The following is a 19376-nucleotide window of genomic DNA, read 5'->3' on the forward strand; positions in this document are numbered from 1 at the left end:
AAGTCACAAGATAAATCGTTTAATGCCTGTTCCCACTATATACGTGCCACAGCATGACATCCACCCCCTCTAAACATGCACATCCTGCGGTATGTGCCACATTGTTTCTTTGTAAGATCATACCTCTTGTACATCTTCCTTGCTTTCTTTTTCACTGGATGATTCCAGAGCTTCATGTTCACTTTGATCTTCACTTGTGTTTTGCTTTTCTTCCTCATCAACATCTTCTAGATCATTGTCTCGTCTTCTCTTAAACATTTTAATCCTTTTTCCTACAATGGGAATCTTAACTTTTGTACCACCTAGTTTAGACAAGCTGTAAGTAGCATTTTCATGCATATGCTTTACAACATACGGTCCAAACCATCTTTTTGAGAACTAGCGCATGACTGTGTGCTGGTTATCAAGGCTACTATCATACACTAAAACCCAGTCACCTTTGTCAATTGCTTTGCTCCTGAGTCGATGTCGCTTATCAAAGTAGTCCTTGTTTTTCAACCTTGCATTTTTGAGTCATTCTTTTGCAGCTTCAATGTCTCTAGGTCTTCTCTCTAGTTGCCTTATACGTAGTGCAAGGAGATCTTCCCTGCTAAGCCCCTCTTGCCAAGGTAGTACATTCCATGTGGGAATTGTATCTTCAATCAGCATCATTGGATTTTGACCATACATTAGCTCCGCAGGCATTTAGCCAGTTATTGAGCTATGTGTTGTACGATCATCCCATAAAGCATATGGTAACAATTTTGGCCACTCACCAACTCTTCCTTCACAAGCCTTGGCCAAAGCTTTGATGATAGGAGGATGCCCTCTTTCACTCTTTCCATTGCCTTTAGGGTTTTAAGCTGTAGTAAGAGAAAGCTTGATTCCTAATGTAGAAAAGAACTCCCTTGCTTCTTCGGCATCCAGTTCACCTCTATCTGCAGTGATTTTTCCCACACAACCATAACGGCAAATCATCTCATGAAGAAGGAATTTGCACACAGCTTCTGTGGTTTTAGCTCTTAATGCTCTTCCTTCAACCTGATTAGTTAGGTCTTCTCGTGCAAGAACCAAGTATCTCATCTGCCAGAGTCCACAACCCATGTATAGTGCATGGCTAGTGGATATGTAGGATGCAATCCATCACGATGTCAAACATTTGAATACATTTGACAAGTTACACATGACTCTACAAATTGAGATACACCTTTATACATACCCTTCCACCAATATTTTTCTTTCAACTTGGAGAAGGTTGCCCACACACCCCTGTGTCCAGCCCATAGACTCTCATGAAACTCTTGCATGATCTTTACTTGAGTCTCTTTTTTACATATAACCCGTTGTGGTGTAGCACTCTTTTGTTTAGGATGCTTCCACAAGTAACAATCCCTCAAAAAGTACCCATATGCTTTCCTGCGTATCCTCTTAAATCCTTGTTCAGACCAATCATCCTGTTTTGTTAGAGTACTCAAGTAGCTTCCAATAAGAAGCCAATAACCTTCATAAAGCTCTTTCAAGAATGATTCAAGTAGATTAGTCATACAGACATTGTTACCTTTGACATGAGAGATAGAATAGAACTTTGTGTCTACATCATCTCCCTCGCCAATCATTTGTGACTCATCTTCATACCTTGTCCTTGATAGCATATCTGCCACTGTATTGTCTTTACCTGCAATGTGCTTAAACTCAGGATTTAAGGACTTAATGTAGGCAATCCACCGCAACATAGCAATGTCTGGCGTTGAGCAGCTTGTAATCATCCCAAGAAGTGGTAGACAATCTATTTCTACAACCACACATGCACCAATTAGGTACTCTTTCCCACTTTTTAAGACTGTAACCATACCCCATAACTCTCTCTTTATATGTGGATAGTTTCTTTGGCGAGCACTTAGTACCTTTGCTCCAAATCTTACCACATACTTGTGTCCTTCTTTGTCATCTTGCCCTATTGCCCATCCAATCCCTGTAGGCTAGTGTCTACTGTCACAATTACTGGCCTTCGACACTCATAGTCTACCTTTCTCAAAGTTGTTGCTGACTGGAGCAAATTCTTTAGCTTTTTCATGGATTTTACATGTGCTTCTGTCCATTTAAACTTCTGATTCTTTCTAAGCAGTTGATAAAGAGGATCAGCTACATGTGCATAATGTGGAATCCAAATAACATAGAAGACACATGCTCCCAGAAACCTTCTAACCTCAGTGATGCTAGTGCACGTTTCTTTCATTCTTTGGATGGTATCTACCTTTGTTGGACAAGGCTTTCTACCATATGGCCCGCACATGTTCTCCACAATGAGCACTTCATTGACACCAGACATAGACTTTTTCCCTGACAATGTAAGATTCACTTCTTCCAACCTAGACAAAATTTTATCACAATCATTTATGTGATCTACCACAAACCTGCAACATCCCTTGAGATCCAAAGCTTCATCTTTGTCACTTTCTTCGCATCCTTTGATAGGAAAATCATCAATGAAAGGCATTGTGATTTGAGGAATAAAGTCACGTAAGAACTTATTCATCCCATTCATCATATGTGCAACCGTGTTGGTTGCTCCCTGTGGCAAGGTACACATCCTTACCAAACCCAAAGGTGTCCTCATGGTTGTCAAGTCTCTGCTTTCGATTGCAAGCTGAAATTGATCATACCCTGAGTAGAGATCCCCCATTGAGTAGATTGCCCTCCCTACAAACGCCTCTACAAACTCATCCACAATTGGACTTGTACCTACATTTCTAATTGTCACCTTGTTTACTGGTTGCATATCTTGGATGAAGCGTAGAGAACCATTCTTCTTTGGAACTGTGAACCACCTGTTTGAGTATGGAGCACAAGAACGCTCCAAGATGCCCATTTTGATTTTCTCATTCAGTAGCTCTACTAACTTTGGCAAATGAGCCTTTGGAACTGGAATAGGCTGCAGATTCCAAGGCACATGAGGTATTGTGAAAATTACCATAGGAGCTACAATAGAAGTATCAACACATCCTATCTCATGTGGCTGAAATGCAAAAGCCTTACCATGCTTTGAAAGCATTTCTTTGAAGCACTTTGTCTCCTCCTGTGTTAGAAACTCCTCACAACCAATCTGCAACTCCATTAGAAAATTTTGGAGGTCATTTGGAGGGCCTTGTAAGAAATTGTATTGCTCTCTCTACAAACTTTTTTTAAAATGCACTTGCACCTTGTGAGTACGTCCAAAAAGACAACAAGACACTCTAAAAATTAGATTTATATTCCCAATCGTCCTTGAAAATGATCACTTTTTTATTTAATGCGAGTGTCTTTTTCAGGAGGCAGCTGCAACGCATTCAATGCAGCTTACGTCATCACTGAAAGTTGAAAAGTCACAAACTATAAAATAGTGATAGATTTTGAGGATTTTGACACCACTAATGCATCCGGAATGCCAAAATACCCTAAAAATGAATGTCTACTTGTCTCATTCCGACATTCGGAGAGGCAAAAAATGTCAAAAAACCCCCAAAAATGGGTTTTTTACTTAAGGCGCGCGAGAAGGCATTCTAAAATTTTAGAATGCCCCTCTGCGCGCCGTTAGTACAAAGCTCCTTTTAGTGATTTTTGGACACTTATCTTTCCAAAAAGCCCCTTTTTAGAGTTTTTTGGCCATTTTCCTCTCAAAAAGCTCCCTAAAAAGAGGAAAAAAGGGCCTTTTTACTAATGGCGCGCGAAGAGGCATTCCAAAATTTTGGAATGCCCCATCGCGCGCCATTAGTACAAAGCTTTTTTTAGTGATTTTTGGACACTTATCTTTCTAAAAAGCCCCTTTTTAGAGGTTTTTGGACATTTTCCTCTCAAAAAGCTCCCTAAAAAGAGGAAAAAAGGGCCTTTTTACTAACGGTGCGCGAGGAAGAATTCCAAAATTTTGGAATGCCCCCTCGCGCGCCGTTAGTACAAAGCTCCTTTTAGTGTTTTTTGGACACTTATCTTTCCAAAAAGCCCCTTTTTAGAGGTTTTTGGACATTTTCCTCTCAAAAAGCTCCCTAAAAAGAGGAAAAAAGAGCCTTTTTACTAACGGCGCGCGAGGAGGCATTCCAAAATTTTGGAATGCCCGCTCGCGCGCCGTTAGTAAAATGTTCTTTTAGGGTTTTTTGACATTTTTGGCCTCTTTGGATGTCTGAGCGAGGCAATTGGACATTCATTTCTAGGAGATATGTGCGTTCCGGATGCATTGACAGTATCAAAAGTTTCAAAATCTTCCACCACTTGATAGTTTTGTGACTTTTTGAGTTCTAGTGATGACGTAGCCCATATCAAATGCACCGCATCTACCTTCTGAAAAAGGTGCTCGCATTAAATAAAAGAGAGTGCTCTTCTTCAAGGACCACTAGATTATAAATGAGGAGAGGGACACCTTTTATATTTTTGTTAATATCAATCTATTTTTCTACGTAACGTAGACTCTTCTCTCATTGGAGGAGCTTATTTTCCTCTCTGTACCAAAAGGCCCTACAAAAGACCTCCGAAATCTCCTAATGTGAAAAGACTCATTTGTGAAGGTATGCTCGATCTTTTTAGGATTCCTCAAACTTGGTTGTAAAGAAGCCTGCTCAATCTTTTCCATGTTTTTGGCATTAGGAGAAATATGAACCTTGCATGGGCCTTGTAAGGAATCCTAATTTTTAGGAATTAAGGCTAATGTTGTGTGGGGTTTAGGGGGCAAGGGCATTGAAGAAGGTAATTTTGAGTAGGCTTTTCTAGCCTTTTTTTTAGACAAATGTAGGATGTGGACCTAAAGGGTTGCTTTCTCTCTCTAGGTTTTTTTAAAGTGAAGGAAGCATAGGGGTGTGTCCACATCAGCAATTCCGTGGGTCAAAAAGAGTCAAAATTTGACTTTTTAAAAACAAAAAACATTTTTATTTATTTTTTACTTAAAACTCCCTCCCAACATATATACATATCCAAAAATCATTTTTTGACCCATTTTTTAACCGAGAAGCTTAGAAAGTCTATTTTTCCAAAAATCTTTTCTCCCAAAAAGTAATAAACATTTTGTTCTCTCCTCCTCCTCCCTCCTCCCTCCTCCCTCCTCTCTCCCTCTCCCTCTCCTCTCCCTCTCTGCCCCTACCTTCCTCCTCCTCCCCAATCTCTCCCTCCCCCCGCTCCCTCCTTCTCTCCTCCCATCCAACTCGGCCTCTCTACCCTTCCCCCTCTATCTTTTCATCATTTTCTTCCTCACGCAATAGCTTCCATGGTGCTCACGGACATCACAAATGGTTTGCTTCCACCACCACGTACTCCGCACACCAAAAGCATACATATTCGCTTACCCACGGCATTTGCACCGAAGACCACTAGTGAGGGTGATCAAAGGTCATCACAGGAACGTCGCACCGCTTGTGAGACCAATGTTGACATTTGGGTGGATGGCCATTTGTACCCTTACGATCCTATAAGTCGCTTCCATCCACTGTTTAATAGCCTTTTCACATTTCTTCAATTTCTTGGGAGGGGAGAATCAGGCTTGTTAGGCTATTGCAAGCGGCTGTGTATGGGTGTAGGTGCTTCTTTGCATATGTGGATGCACGAATGTCAAGCTCTTCACCTCAAGACGACGGCATTACAAGAGAGTGTTGCCTCTTCGGAGAGGGTAGTTAAAATTCTTGAACAACAAATGCAAGAAAAGGAGTCCCACATCCAGAAGCTTACCAACACCATCACATACTTGAAAGAAACACCCCTTGGTGCAAGGGAACGCAAACGCCCGTATTCATCCATTGAAACTCTTGCACATTCCGGAGGAGCACGCAAACGATTAGTTACAGCCACAAGGTGATTTGGTCTTTACTTGCATGATGCATTCTTACTTCACACTATTTTCTAACATTTATGTTTATTTGTTTCCAGAAACTTCATCAAGGAGGCATGCGGTGGAACAAGCCAAGATAATCGAGTCAACCTTCTCACTAGTTGTCTCAATACCGAGGACGTGATTTCTATCTTACAATCACTTGGAGGTAAGCACATTAAGGATGCAGTCACCAAGGACCTTATGCGTAAATTAAGAAATGTTGTTAGTGATGATGATGTTCAACAAGCTTGTGATGAGGCTGGAATCAGCACCAAAGCCTATCAGGCTATTTTTCAACTCCTAAAGGATGCCCTCAAAGAACATGGCATTGTGGAAAACCTATTTCCCGTTCCTCACAAGGTCAAGCTCGCAAAGAAGGCCACAAACGAATATGTGTTATCCCGCATTGGGACATACCTACACATTGAGGACACAATGCCAACTTCCCTTTATGCTTCGTGCGCAACAAAGACAAGGGGAAAAGGCAAGAAACAATCCATAAGACCTTCGGAGAAGGGCTTTCCTTACACAATGTGGAACAATATTTTCGTGGATCTTAGAAGGCTTCAAGAATCCATGCTTAGATTTTACGAGTTACCTGAAGAAGGTGACACACTTTACTTTTTTCTTTGGTATTATTCTTATCATAGACGCTGAAGTTTAAGGTCTTCGCACTATTTATTTTCTAGTGCTTGGCACAAAAGTCATTTTTGTGCTGAAACTCGATGAGTGTCAAATAGTGAAAGGCCGAAGGCCGTTAGAGAGGCTAAGTGTCACTCTAATAAATGAGGCCCTTCTGCAAACCAAGCGAAGGGATTCATTTGAGCCATATCCCACCCTATCTTTTAGCGTGCAATCAGAGAAAGACATTTGGTGGTTGGGTGCTATTGAGGTGCCCAAAGAGACCAATGGAGTACTTTCATGGATTTTTGAGAGAACTCCATGGATCACAGAAGTAATACACTCCCAAATTGCACGTCAGAAGTTGGAGATTGAGGGCTTTGGTAGTTATGATGTGGAGTGGCACTTAGGTGGGGATTTGAAGACCATAAAGTGTTTGCTTGGATGCAAACAAGGGGCTTCTTCTCTCATGCCTTGTCCATTTTGCACTCGAGGGTACAAACCTAATGGACAAAAATCACATAAGAGGACTGCAAAGGCCGGTTACATGCTTCCATGGCAAGGGCATGGAGAACAAGGGTTAGATTGTTGTGATGTCGGAGATGAAGGTAGAGAATGGGAAGTGTCTATTCTGAGATGTCCCATGCTCAATGCCCCAGACCGTGATCAAAAGGACCACGCTTGGAATCCAATATTTCGATTTCCTCTATCGAATGTACATTTTTGTACATTACACGCATTCATGCGCATTTTTGATAGGCTATTGAAGCTCCACATTGACTATGCTTTCACAATGAAACCGTTGGAAAAGTCCCAGGAAGCGATCGAAAGAGTGGAGGTACTCTTGAATTCCATTGGCTGTCACGGTGGAAATGTGTCTATAGTTGCTGCAAAGAACACAGGGGAGGCCCATGAAATTGCTGAACAAGTGTCAATGAGCGGAAAAAAAACTAGACACTTTTTTAAGAGAGTTTCCCAAGGAAAGCCAAGTCGATATGATGCTCAAAACAGCTCCAACCAGCAGGCAGGTAACCTTTGGGAGCTTTGGAAGGAGTTATGCAAAGCTACTACTGACAATGATTCAAATGGGGATCTTGCAAACAAACTCAAGAAAGTTTGGGCCCATTTTGATAAAATGGTCAAGCTTATGGGCCTTAACAACACAACAGAAGAACAACGTCAATCATTTCAAGAAGCTTTGGCGGATTTTACCAAGGTCTTCACCCTTGGGGTGAAAATAACATCACACATTACATGGTAAGTCATTCATGGTGTATTCATTACAAGGGATTGTTTTTATTTAATAATGTGGATCGTTTACTCATGTGAACAACATATCTTGTTTGCGCATGGTGCATTTTTTATGCATAAGTATGGATCGCTTGAAATTTTTAGCACTCAAGGCATGGAGAAGTCCCATTATCGAGCAAGGGGAGTGTACTTTAAAAATACTCGACATAGTGGTGGAATGGTACAATCCAATTATTTGGAGGAGATGTTCAACTGGTTTTTTCGCACAACATTTGCTCGTAAGCTCACAATGGAGCGTGCGCGACAATCCAAGATTGCTATTGAAGTGCGCAAATGGAGTCGTCAAGAGCATAGCAACAAGTGGAAAATGTCGCAAGGTCCCACCAAGCATGCTGCATGGTGGCGATGCAGAGTGCGACAAGGATCAAAGTGGATACTGCGCGAGTCACTAAACGTGAACGCAGGGTCCAACTCTTAGCGACATGTTTATTTAAAAAATAATAATTCTTTTAAAAAAATTAGTGTGAACATGGCCCTTTTTAAATGGGCCCTTATAAATATTTCATGCTCTCATAAATCACTCATTTCTTAAGAACAGGTGAGCTCTTACCAATGAAATGGCGCGCACCAAACAAACCGCGAAAGAGCATCCGCCTGCCAACAAAAACACCCTCCAAGGATGCATGTGAGAAGCTGTCATGGCTTAAAGGCACAAGAAAATGGCCACGAACACCTAGCTGTTCCAGGAACTCTTCTGGTAGTGGGCATGGTGGTAGGGCACGAGAATCATCAAGGACTGTTGAATCTCCACCTCCTCAAGATATAACACCTAGAAAGAGAATGAAGCAATGTGCCCAGCGCTGGAGAGAATTAGAGAGCCAGCAAACATCAGAGTCCGATAGGGAGCAGCCGTCGCGCCCCCAATCACAAGCAGGACCATCCAGGACTCGGAGGTCCATACAGACACCGAATCAGAGAGTGAGCCACCATGGCTGCGAGAAACAATACCGTGCACACACCGGGTGGCCGTTAGGGGGAACACATTGCCTCAAGGCCAGGGAGCTCTCCCCACACGACAAGATCCGCAACCAAGGGAAGAAGAAGAATCAGAAGAGGCTGCAGAACCAGCCCCTAAGCATGTAAATAGGTGCAAGTATAAGTTTTTCAAGAATCCTAAATGCCGCCCGCCAGCAAATGTGCAAGTGCCCCCAAGACAACCGCAGCGGCGCCGAAAAATAGCAAGGGCATTTGCAGAAATTCGCCACTACCAGAAGACGACGGAGCTCTTGATTCGACGCACCCCCTTTGCTTGCACTGTGAAGGAGGTGCTTCAAATCTATGGAAATCATTATAGAATGCAAGAAATAGCGCTAGAGGCTATTCAAGAAGCTGCAGAGGCCCACATCATTTTGGTGTTGGAAGATACCAACCTATGCGCCATTCATGCAAAGCGAGTGACAATACAACCAAAATATATGCAGCTTGCACGTCGATTGCAACGAGACTTCGAGCATTAGCCAAAGTTACCCCTCTTTTTGTATTGCACACCCTTATCTTTGTAATGATTTGAATTTCCAATGACAATATGATCAACAGTTGTGTCTACTCTGTCTATTATCTTTGTAATTTCAAGTTCTGTATGTAATTGCAGTCAATTTTAGTAAATTTGTGCATTTTAAGTACCCTTGGGGGTAGATAAGCCTATAAGGGGCCAAAAAAAGCCTGGCCACAAGGGCGTGCAAATGGACCATCCAAAATTGATGGATGGGCCATTTGCGCGCCCTTGTGGCCAGGCCTTTTTCTACCCCTTTTAGGCTTATCTACCCCCAAGGGTACTTAAAATGCACAAATTTACTAAAATATATTGGTTTTGCATCAATATTTTATGTGGACACCTTTTTTTGGTCATTTCAAGCTTTGAATTCCTTATAGGATATCAAAACAAATAACATATTGTGATACCAAGTGTCTATGCAACATTAATTTGGATTTTTCAAATGTCCAATGTAATTGGACTTTTTGGTGGAGGGGTGTACTATGTAGAACTAAAGCAGGTGCTAGTGTGCTGGAAAATTCATTTCATAATTGATTTCAGCTTTCCTAGTTTCCTTGAGTCTGAACATATGCTCGAATTGCCATAAAAAGGGTGCATTTAAATGAATGATGCAAAACCAATCCATTGCAGTATATTTGTGCTTTTTAAGTACCCTAGGGGGTAGATTGGCTTATAAGGGGCAAAAAAATGCTTGGCCACAAGGGCGCGCAAATAGCCCATCCAAAACTGATGGATGGTCCATTTGCGCGCCCTTGTGGCCAGGCCTTTTTCTGCCCCTTTTAGGCTTATCTACCCCCAAGGGTACTTAAAAAGCACAAATTTACTAAAACCTATTGGTTTTGCATCAATATTTTACATGGATCCTTGTGGACACCTTTTTTTGGTCATTTCAAGCTTTGAATTCCTTATAGGATATCAAAACAAATAACATATTGTGAAACCAAGTGTCTATGCAACATTAATTTGGATTTTTCAAATGTCCAATGCAATTGGACTTTTTGGTGGAGGGGTGTACTAGGTAGAGCTAAAGCAGGTGATAGTGTGCTAGAAAATTCATTTCATAATTGATTTCATCTTTTCTAGTGTCCTTGAGTCTGAACGTATGCTGGAATTGCCATAAAAAAGGTGCATTTAAATGAATGATGCAAAACCAATCCATTGCAGTATATTTGTGCTTTTTAAGTACCCTAGGGGGTAGATTGGCTTATAAGGGGCAAAAAAATGCTTGGCCACAAGGGCGCGCAAATGGCCCATCCAAAACTGATGGATGGGCCATTTGCGCGCCCTTGTGGCCAGGCATTTTTTTGCCCCTTATAGGCTAACCTACCCCCTCGGGTACTTAAAAAGCACAAATATACTAAAATTGACTGCAATTACATACAGAACTTGAAATAACAAAGTCACCAATCAAAAAACAATTCATATCACCAATTGAAACAATTTTCAAGATTGACAAATCAGATTCAAAAGAATTTGCAATATAGAGAGACAATTTCAAATATTTTTTATTCCTTCCAGCACGGTGATTTTACATCATGTATCTGAGGAGTTCATAATTTTTTTGACCATTTCCTGGCGCCTATTTTGCGCGTAAGGCAACTCCCTGGTCAAGAGGGAGTGCGCTATGGAATTTGGGTCAGTTGAGCCAATGGAAGCATGTATCCCTATCTGGGCAAGCACTTTACCACTAAAGCCAGTGCCAAACGCTGTGCATACAAGGGATCTACGCACTAGGAACACTTGATGCGCAGTTTGAGCAATGGTGCTCAAACACAAAAACTTGCTCAAAGCTTTTAACGATCAAGTCATAAAATGGGCTTGGGGAGTAAATTCATTATGGATAATGGCCACATCGCCAGGGGGGATTTGTCCTAGGTAATGCGCAAGGGAAGCTTGAGGTCCAAAGCCCGTCCGCTTGCCACCCATCCTTACAGCAAAATCATCAACCTCCACAACATCCTGTCATAAACTGATGAAGGTAAAGAAAAAAGACAATGAAGGATAAAATAGTAACATGAAAATTAGGATACAGTTTACCTCCTAGTCCTTGTTGTCCTCCTCCCTGTTTCCCTTTGCATCCAAGTCAATGCTCCCATGCACCACAGATACAAGCTTTGGATCATCAGATGGGAGGTCGCATAATGGCATAGGCATCCTAGCAGCCTCAACCTTGGCTTGCGTGGCTTGGAAATCTTCATCAGCCACGTGCAACTGCTCTGCTGCCAGGACCTCCGCACATACAACTGCAATAGTGTCAGCAACAGAGTCCCCATCTGGAAAGAGCTTGCTTTCTAGGGCATCTGGCGTATTGTCTAAGCGACATTTGTTGTTGTTGCATAGCACGCTCAAGCATTCATCCATGCGCAGGCCAAATGCTTTTTCCAAATCATGCAGGAACACATACTCCTCCCCATCCACTAACACTGAGGAGAAGCGGCTGATTTCTACCTTTGGGATTGCCACATCCGTCAGTGGTAGTGGCACTGGAGTGTCACTAGGGCCAGCAGCAACTATGGATTTCTCAACCACTTCCTCAAGACCCCTAGGGTACTCGAGCCGGTGTGCTTTTCCTTCCGCTGCAGGGTTCATGGGGATATCCTGCTGCTCCTTGGTGTCCTTGATAAAGGACCCAACTTGAAGGTGTGGTAAGCGGAGCTCCTCCAAATCAGGTTCCTCGCTTACCAAGAAGATAAATGTTGCGAGCCGAGAAAGGTACTCCACCCCCAACTTGCGCTTCTTGAGCGCTGACACCCCAAGGGCTTGCTCGTCTAAGTAATGGCCTGCATCGGTTGCAATTTCTTGGAATCGTTGCAACCGGTTGGAGAATGTGTGATCACCTTTGTGTATATAGTGCAAAACATCGCAAGGCACCCAGATCTCTGCTTGTGGGGGGAGAGATACATAATATTTTATGATGTGATCCTCCATGAACGCAGAAATCTCCTCAAATGCATCCATGTGAAGGGAAACTGTGGCGTCAAGGTCAGGGAGACGAGTAAAAAAGGTGTGGAGGGCCAACTTATCTTGCTTGGTCACAAGGTTTCCTATAAAGGCATTGAGGTGGATCCTTCAAAGGAAAAGGCTCTTATTGAGCTCCCATCACCCAAGAATCTCAAACAGTTCATCTCATTCATTCAAAAGGTGAAGTATATGTCACGCTTCATTCACTTAGCTTCGGAGTTGCTTCACCCTTTGCAAAAGTTGACACAACAAGTAGAATTTGCATGGTCTTATGAGCTTGAAGAGTACTTTTGTAACATTAAAGTCATTTTGTCAGAGCTACCAACACTCATGCCTCCTTGTTGGGAGTACACATTCTTTGTTAGCTCTAGTGTTGGGAAGGAAACAATTGGTGCAGTTTTATTACAACAAGATCCCCACAGTACCATGATGCGACCCATCTACTTTGCTAGTAGGGTCATGAATGCTTTCGAGAGAGGCTACACGGAACTCATGATGCTTTCTCTCATGTTTGCGGCAGTGAGAAATTTTAGATCCTACTTGCTACCAAAACCTTTTGTAATTCTCACTGCAGAAAATTTGTTTCCTTGGGTGTCATCTCAAATGAATCTTAGCACTAGGATCTCAAAGTGGATTATGGAATTGCAAGAGTTCCAATACTCTTTCAAGGTAGAAGATAGTGTGCATGCACAATTGGTAGGGATCCTTACTTATAGGGTACATCAGAAGGAGATTAAGGTGCCTGAAGTAAAGACCCTACCATTGCCACCACTTAAAAGTATTCCTAATGCTTTTACCTTGTTCCTTGATGGAGCTTTTCGACGAGTCACAAGAAAAGCAGGAGGAGGGCTAGTATTGCTCAACCCAAGTGGAGAGGTGGTCATGAAAGAGAAGGTCAATCTACCAGGTTCAACTAGCAACAATGAAGCAAAATACGACACAATACTTCATGGTTTAAAGATATGCATTGGCCAAGGTATACAACGTATCATGGTAAAGGGGATGCACTTCTCATTGTGAAGCAAATTTTAGGCATTTGGGCATGCAAGAATGAAAGCTTAAGGACAAAAGTTCATGCCATTCGTAGGATGTTTAATCAGTTTGAAGAAGTGCAACTATATCATATTCCTATGAAACAAAATGAAGATGCCGATTTACTTGCAGAACAAGCAGTTACATGTGTTGAGAAAGAAGTGCAGGTCATCATGGTGGAGCAATTGTGAAGCAACCGAGATACTAGGGATTGGAGTCATTGCCTCCCATTATTAGCTACATTTTGGAGGGTGAGTTTCCACAAGACTTCACGAAGGCTCAGAAGAGGAGACTCATGAAAAAGGCAAGCGCGTATCTCTTTCTAGAAGGATACCTCTATCAAAGAGGGAAGGATCAAGTGTGCAGAAGAGTACCAACTATCAAGGAAATTCCAGCCATTCTAAAAGGTTTGCATGAAGAGGCATGTGGTGGTCATTTTACCCAAGAGTTAACTGTGAAGAAGATTTTGCTTGCGGGGTATGTTTGGCCAAGTCTGCATGTGGATGTCCAACATTGGTGTAAAAGTTGTCACAATTGTCAGGTAAATGGGAATAGAAGATTGGTTTATGGTCCAAGGCAAATTGTGCTTGCAAATGGACCCTTTGAAAAGTGGGGCATTGATGCTATGGGTCCTCTCCTAGGACAAAAAATGGTAAACTCTACATTCTAGTGGCTGTAGACTATATGACTAGGTGGGTGGAAGCACAAAGTGTGGCAAAGGTAAATGAGAGGACAGTGAGCAAATTTGTCTACACTCACATTTGTTGTAGATTTGGCACACCTTTGGAGATTGTTTCTGATAATGGTCCAGGGTTTAGAAAGGGCTTGCTCACAGAAGTCTCTCAAGAACTTCACATTCTACATTGTCATAGTACACCCTGCCATCCCCAATCAAATGGTTTGGTAGAAAAATCTAATGGTGTCATTGCAGGCATCATTAGAAAGATGGTGAGAAACAAGACAAAGTTGTGGGATGACTTCTTGGATGGTGCCTTGTGGGCGTATCGAACCACATATAGGGAAGCCATAGAGTTTACACCATTTCACTTGGTCTATGGTCAAGAGGCTCTGTAGCCTATCGATCTCAACATTCCAACAATACGACTTCATGGTAGAGGTGCACAAAATGATCAAGAAGCATGGATGGATTGACTTCTTACCTTAGCTGAGCTTGAGTGGAAAAGAAAAGCAGCATACGAGTGCTACAAGAGGAAAGCTACGCAGGCGAAGGAGAAGGAGAAGCTTGACAAGAAACTAAAGGACAAAGGCATCAATGAAGGAGATCTTGTGCTAAGGTATGAGAATTGACTCAATAATCATTTTGATGCCAAGTTTGAAACTAGATGGCAGGGGCCATACATAGTCAAGAAGGCTTTCAATTCATGTTACTATCAACTTATGGACTTGAATGGGAAAGAGCACTCCAGGAAGGTAAACGGGTATCGCTTGAAGCCTTATTTGAGTCACCTTCTACCAAAGGATCTACCAAAGATATGTCAAAAGGCATCTATCACATGTAAGTATTGTTACGTGAAGCATGAGTGTAACTCAAACCAAAATTCCAGGGGGCCAAACAATGAAGACCTTGTCAAGGACTCTGAAGCACTCACTTTGGAAAAGATTCTTTATGATGGTACATGAATATACCATCACCCTGAGGGAGGGCTAATGATAGCCGTTTTTCGGCTCTGTGTAATTTCCATAGTGAGTTACCTCACCCTATCAAATCACTCAAACACTGTGGTTACCCTCACCCTTTCACTATATATAGGTATGTGTGAGTTAGGGGAATTTTCCCATATCTTATTAAAAACCCTCAATTAGCTAGTCACTGGGCTAGTTGAGCCAAAAAAAAATAAAAATTATAAGTATATTATGGCCCATTTGTGTGTAAATATTTCATTGTATATAGGGCCTAAATAAAAGGATTTTTTATAATTATTTTGGTATTTATTTAAATATTTCTACCTATGGTGTGTTATTTATGCTATGTACATTGACTCACCATTACCATATGTTTTCTTACCATTTTGCATACTCTTTATTCCATATAAAAATAATTCCATGTAAGCTTCTCTTATTTTTGGTGTAATTCCATCCCAACAAAAATCCAAAAAACTAGTTTTTTTATGTGTATATTTTTTCACTATTGTCATTTTTTCCTTCCTACATCTATTCTCTATTACTCTCATAAATTAGAACACCAAAAATATTTATTTTTGTGTTAGACTTATAATGAGAGAGATTTATTTTGACCCCTTTATATTTTTTCCACCTATATTATTTATATTTGACATGTACATATTTTTTTAGACCCCTCAATATTTGATTTCCTTAGATGTACTATTCATTTATATCATGATCTCAGCAATATCTTCAATTATAAACCTACCAAATAAGGTCAAGGGTATGTGGCATGCATGCATGCACTATGGGGGGCTCACTCTTGGAGGTATTCAAAAGAATCATCCAAAGAAGGACCTCACAAGGACTTTGTGCAGTGGAAAAAAACAGTTGGTTTTGCTGAATTTTTAAAGATCACTTGCTCTCCGAACTTGAAAAGGTGATACAAACAAAAGTTGTAGCTCGTGGACTGAACTTTTACCTCAAATTGTTTCATATTTTTTTGAGCTACGAGCTGTGAGCTATGATTTTATTGGTGGACCCCAATTTGCCCATGCTATGCAGCCACACTCCCTCTTCCACTTTATCATTTTCCTCTTTCACACACACTTCTCCACTCATCATCCCCACCTCTCTCACCATTCCTCTCTGCACCCTACTCAGCTTCTTCTCAACCTTGAAGAATAAGAGAAACCATGGTGAACTCATGTCTCCTACACACACTTCCATTCCAAAATTGACCACCTAGTCTCATTTTTCCTCATCCATATTATCCATATCTATCAAAAAACCACAAATTTCAGCCTCTTCTCTTGAAATATAGCATCATGGTGATTTATTACTCATGGTCAAGAATGGAGAAAAAATGTACTGTCAAAGCTAGTGGACCGTCACAACAAGCGCAAAATTGACCCTACTCAAGACACTTGGAGCATCAACATTGTAAGAAATCCATATTTTCTTACCTTAAGAGTTTTTTCTTCTTTATTTGCATCGTACATGGATACTCCCATTGTAAATATCCAATTCCATTTGTAAATCAATAAAAATACTAACTCTACTAATTTACTAACACTAACTTACTATGAAAAGTCCTATCACCTCCACTTCTCTCCTCTCTCTCTTCTTCATCTATCCACACCAACTTCTTGATAATTCCTAGCAAAAGAAATTAGATAAGTGCTAAAAATCTAACCCAACCATGGTTAGAGGAGTAACCCTAGCCCTCAAAATTGCTATAAAATGAGGGTGTAGCAAGCACAAAAGGGGGAGAGCCATAAGCAAGAGCACTATGCTATAGCTTGAGAAGCCAAGCACAACCTCTCTAAAAGGACCTCTTGAGTGGAAGCTCATTGTCTTATGCATATGCATGTGTTATATTAGGGGTGATTATCAAGGTAACTCTATGCCATTGTAAGAGAGAGTGATCATTCAGTTGAGAATAGGAAATCTATCATTTCTCCTACTAGTGTAAGCCCAACATTTGCTGAATCAAGGAGGGTGTATTTGGAGTAAGCTTGGATACTTTGTCTCTCTTCCAATGTGATGTTATGGACAACAATGATGTGTAAGTGTCTTGGTGTTTTTTTTTAAGTTCTTGATAGCTTGTCTCTGGGTATTGTCATCAATTTAGCCATAAATCACACATACTGTAAGAGGGTGACAGGGTGGAGAGGACTCCCATGGCCTTAAGACAGTGATTGGGGTGGATTTTCTTGTGATGTGTTGTGGTGTAATTTACTCAAGCTATGTTGAACAAATACTAATCTCACTTTCATTGGTCATGACAGATTTGTAAGAAGGTATTAGTGCAACAAGCACCCCCTCCCCCTTCCCTCTTTTTCTTACATATATAATTGTGTTTGCTTGATCACTGTCGAACTTTCAAAGCAGCCCGAGCACTATCTCTCTCTCTCTCTCTCTCTCTCTCTCTCTCTACGCGTCCTAGTTCGCATCCAAACTAGGTGGGGCCCCAAATTTGTGTAGGGTTAGTTTGCGGGTTTGTGTGTGTGTTTGTTTTTTTTCCCAACCCCAACCCAATTGAGCAGCACGGAAGCCTAGAAGAGTGCTTAGACGCCACTCTTCTTGTTGCCCGCCCCGGACCGCCTAAGCATAATCACCTTGGAGGATTATTCTTGCAAACCATTTACCATTAATGAGTTGAGGAATGTTTGCTTGCCTAGTCCCAACTTATCTTAAGGTGCATTGTTTGCTAGAAGTTGTCCTAGTTTATTGAATGGTTGATTTAGACACAATGAAGTCTATGATTACTTGTGTTGAGGCATGTTTTATTTCTTGGTCCTAGTTTACAAGGTAGTGCATTGTCCACGGAGACTATCCTTGCTTATGATTAACTACTTGTGGTTGAGGCATGTTTGTTTTCTTGGTCCTAGTTTACAAGGCAGTGCATTGTTTGTTGGTAGTTGTCCTAGTTTACCGGTGGCTTTTGGAGGGATTTTAAGCTAATTCTTGGTGTCTTGATTGAAATCATTTTATGTAAAATTGCTGGTTTCTTACAAGCTTCTTGTGGTGCTTCTTTTTTGGCTACATTCATCTAAACATATTGGGTTCAATGGAGGCTATCATTGAGCTCAATCCTTGATGTTGTTATGCATGAAATGTATGCGTGAATGGGCTAACTTGTGGTTTTATTTTGTTGACTGAATGAAGATGTGGCTCAAGGTTTTACCTCCTTGGTTAAATGTTATGATGGACAACATTGAGGAAAGCCCATGGGAAACTTCAAGGGAAAGGAGCTATAGGAGGATGTGGATGATTTTCAGTCGGACCAAGAAGATGAAGAGGCTGGAGACTATGAGTGGACTCTAATGGAGGATGAAGACATCAAGGAGGATAAAGATGGCCAAGAAGGGGAAGAGGAATGCAGGGAGGAGGAGGGGGGAGCAAGCAACACAAAAGAGGACTCCGCTGACTTGACTTCCCTTGGGCTTGGAGATACATCGCCCTCACCACCTCTTGAGAAATACAACATTGATGTGGAGGACTCTTAGATTGTGGACACAAAGGAGGTGCCTGCTTCTGCAGATACAGATACATTTAGCCGATTTGCATCCATGATGCTAAACATTGATCTTTTGCACGAGGAGTTAGTGGGACATCTTCCTAATTGTAGTAATGGCATGCATTATCTGGTTGTTTTTATTCTTGGCAGGTTTAGTGTGTCAGATATTTCTGAATGATATGGCGTAAAATCTTATTTTAACCATGCAAGGAATTGTGAAACAACATAGACCAAAGCTGCGAATTCATTCGTCAATGAGGACCCGGGTTGTTGATGATGTCTCATTCCCACCTGGTGCAGCTCCAACCTATTAAAGAATATGATGTTTGAGAATATGTCCGTTGTGCTATGGGCGGCCGAACACTGACTATACTATGTTGTAAATATACTTTGGATAATAGTTCAAAGTGAAGAAGAGTGAGAGCAGCACTTTGAATGGCTGCTACAGGGTAACGATTGTGTGTGTGTGTGTGTCTCGATGTGTGTTGGTGTGTGTGTATAGTCTTCTTTCCTACCTTCTCCATCACCTGTAAACTCTATAGAGTGGTATCAGAGCTCAGTTTAAGGAGCTACAGTCAATACACAGATTTCCGCAGCTCTGGAAAACAACAAAAAAGAGAGGTTTTTTTATCATAACTCCCTCACCCGAACTCGGAATACAGTGATCCAGGAGTCTATCTTTATGTTTTTGGGCTTTCCAGACACATTGGCATACTTAGATTTTCCAAAATCTGCAATTATTTGCAGCAAACATCCAACTCACACAAGCATAGAAGATTTCTAATTTTGCACTTGACAGTAGATTTACAGGTTACAGGTGAAGAATTCAGCATTTACACAGGTTTTGGAGAGCAACATAGAGCTTTTGCATCATGAAATTGTGTTATCAAAGATTATGTTTGGTTGTTGTGGGTCCGCTATGAACAACCGCCTATGTAAGAAAGGTCGTGGGAAGACGTTGAGGCGGTTATATTGTCAGATTGATTACTTTGTGGTTATGTATG

This window comes from Adiantum capillus-veneris, chromosome 20 (assembly GCF_014529385.1).
Source record: "Adiantum capillus-veneris isolate H3 chromosome 20, ASM1452938v2, whole genome shotgun sequence".
In the NCBI taxonomy this organism is placed as follows: domain Eukaryota; kingdom Viridiplantae; phylum Streptophyta; class Polypodiopsida; order Polypodiales; family Pteridaceae; genus Adiantum; species Adiantum capillus-veneris.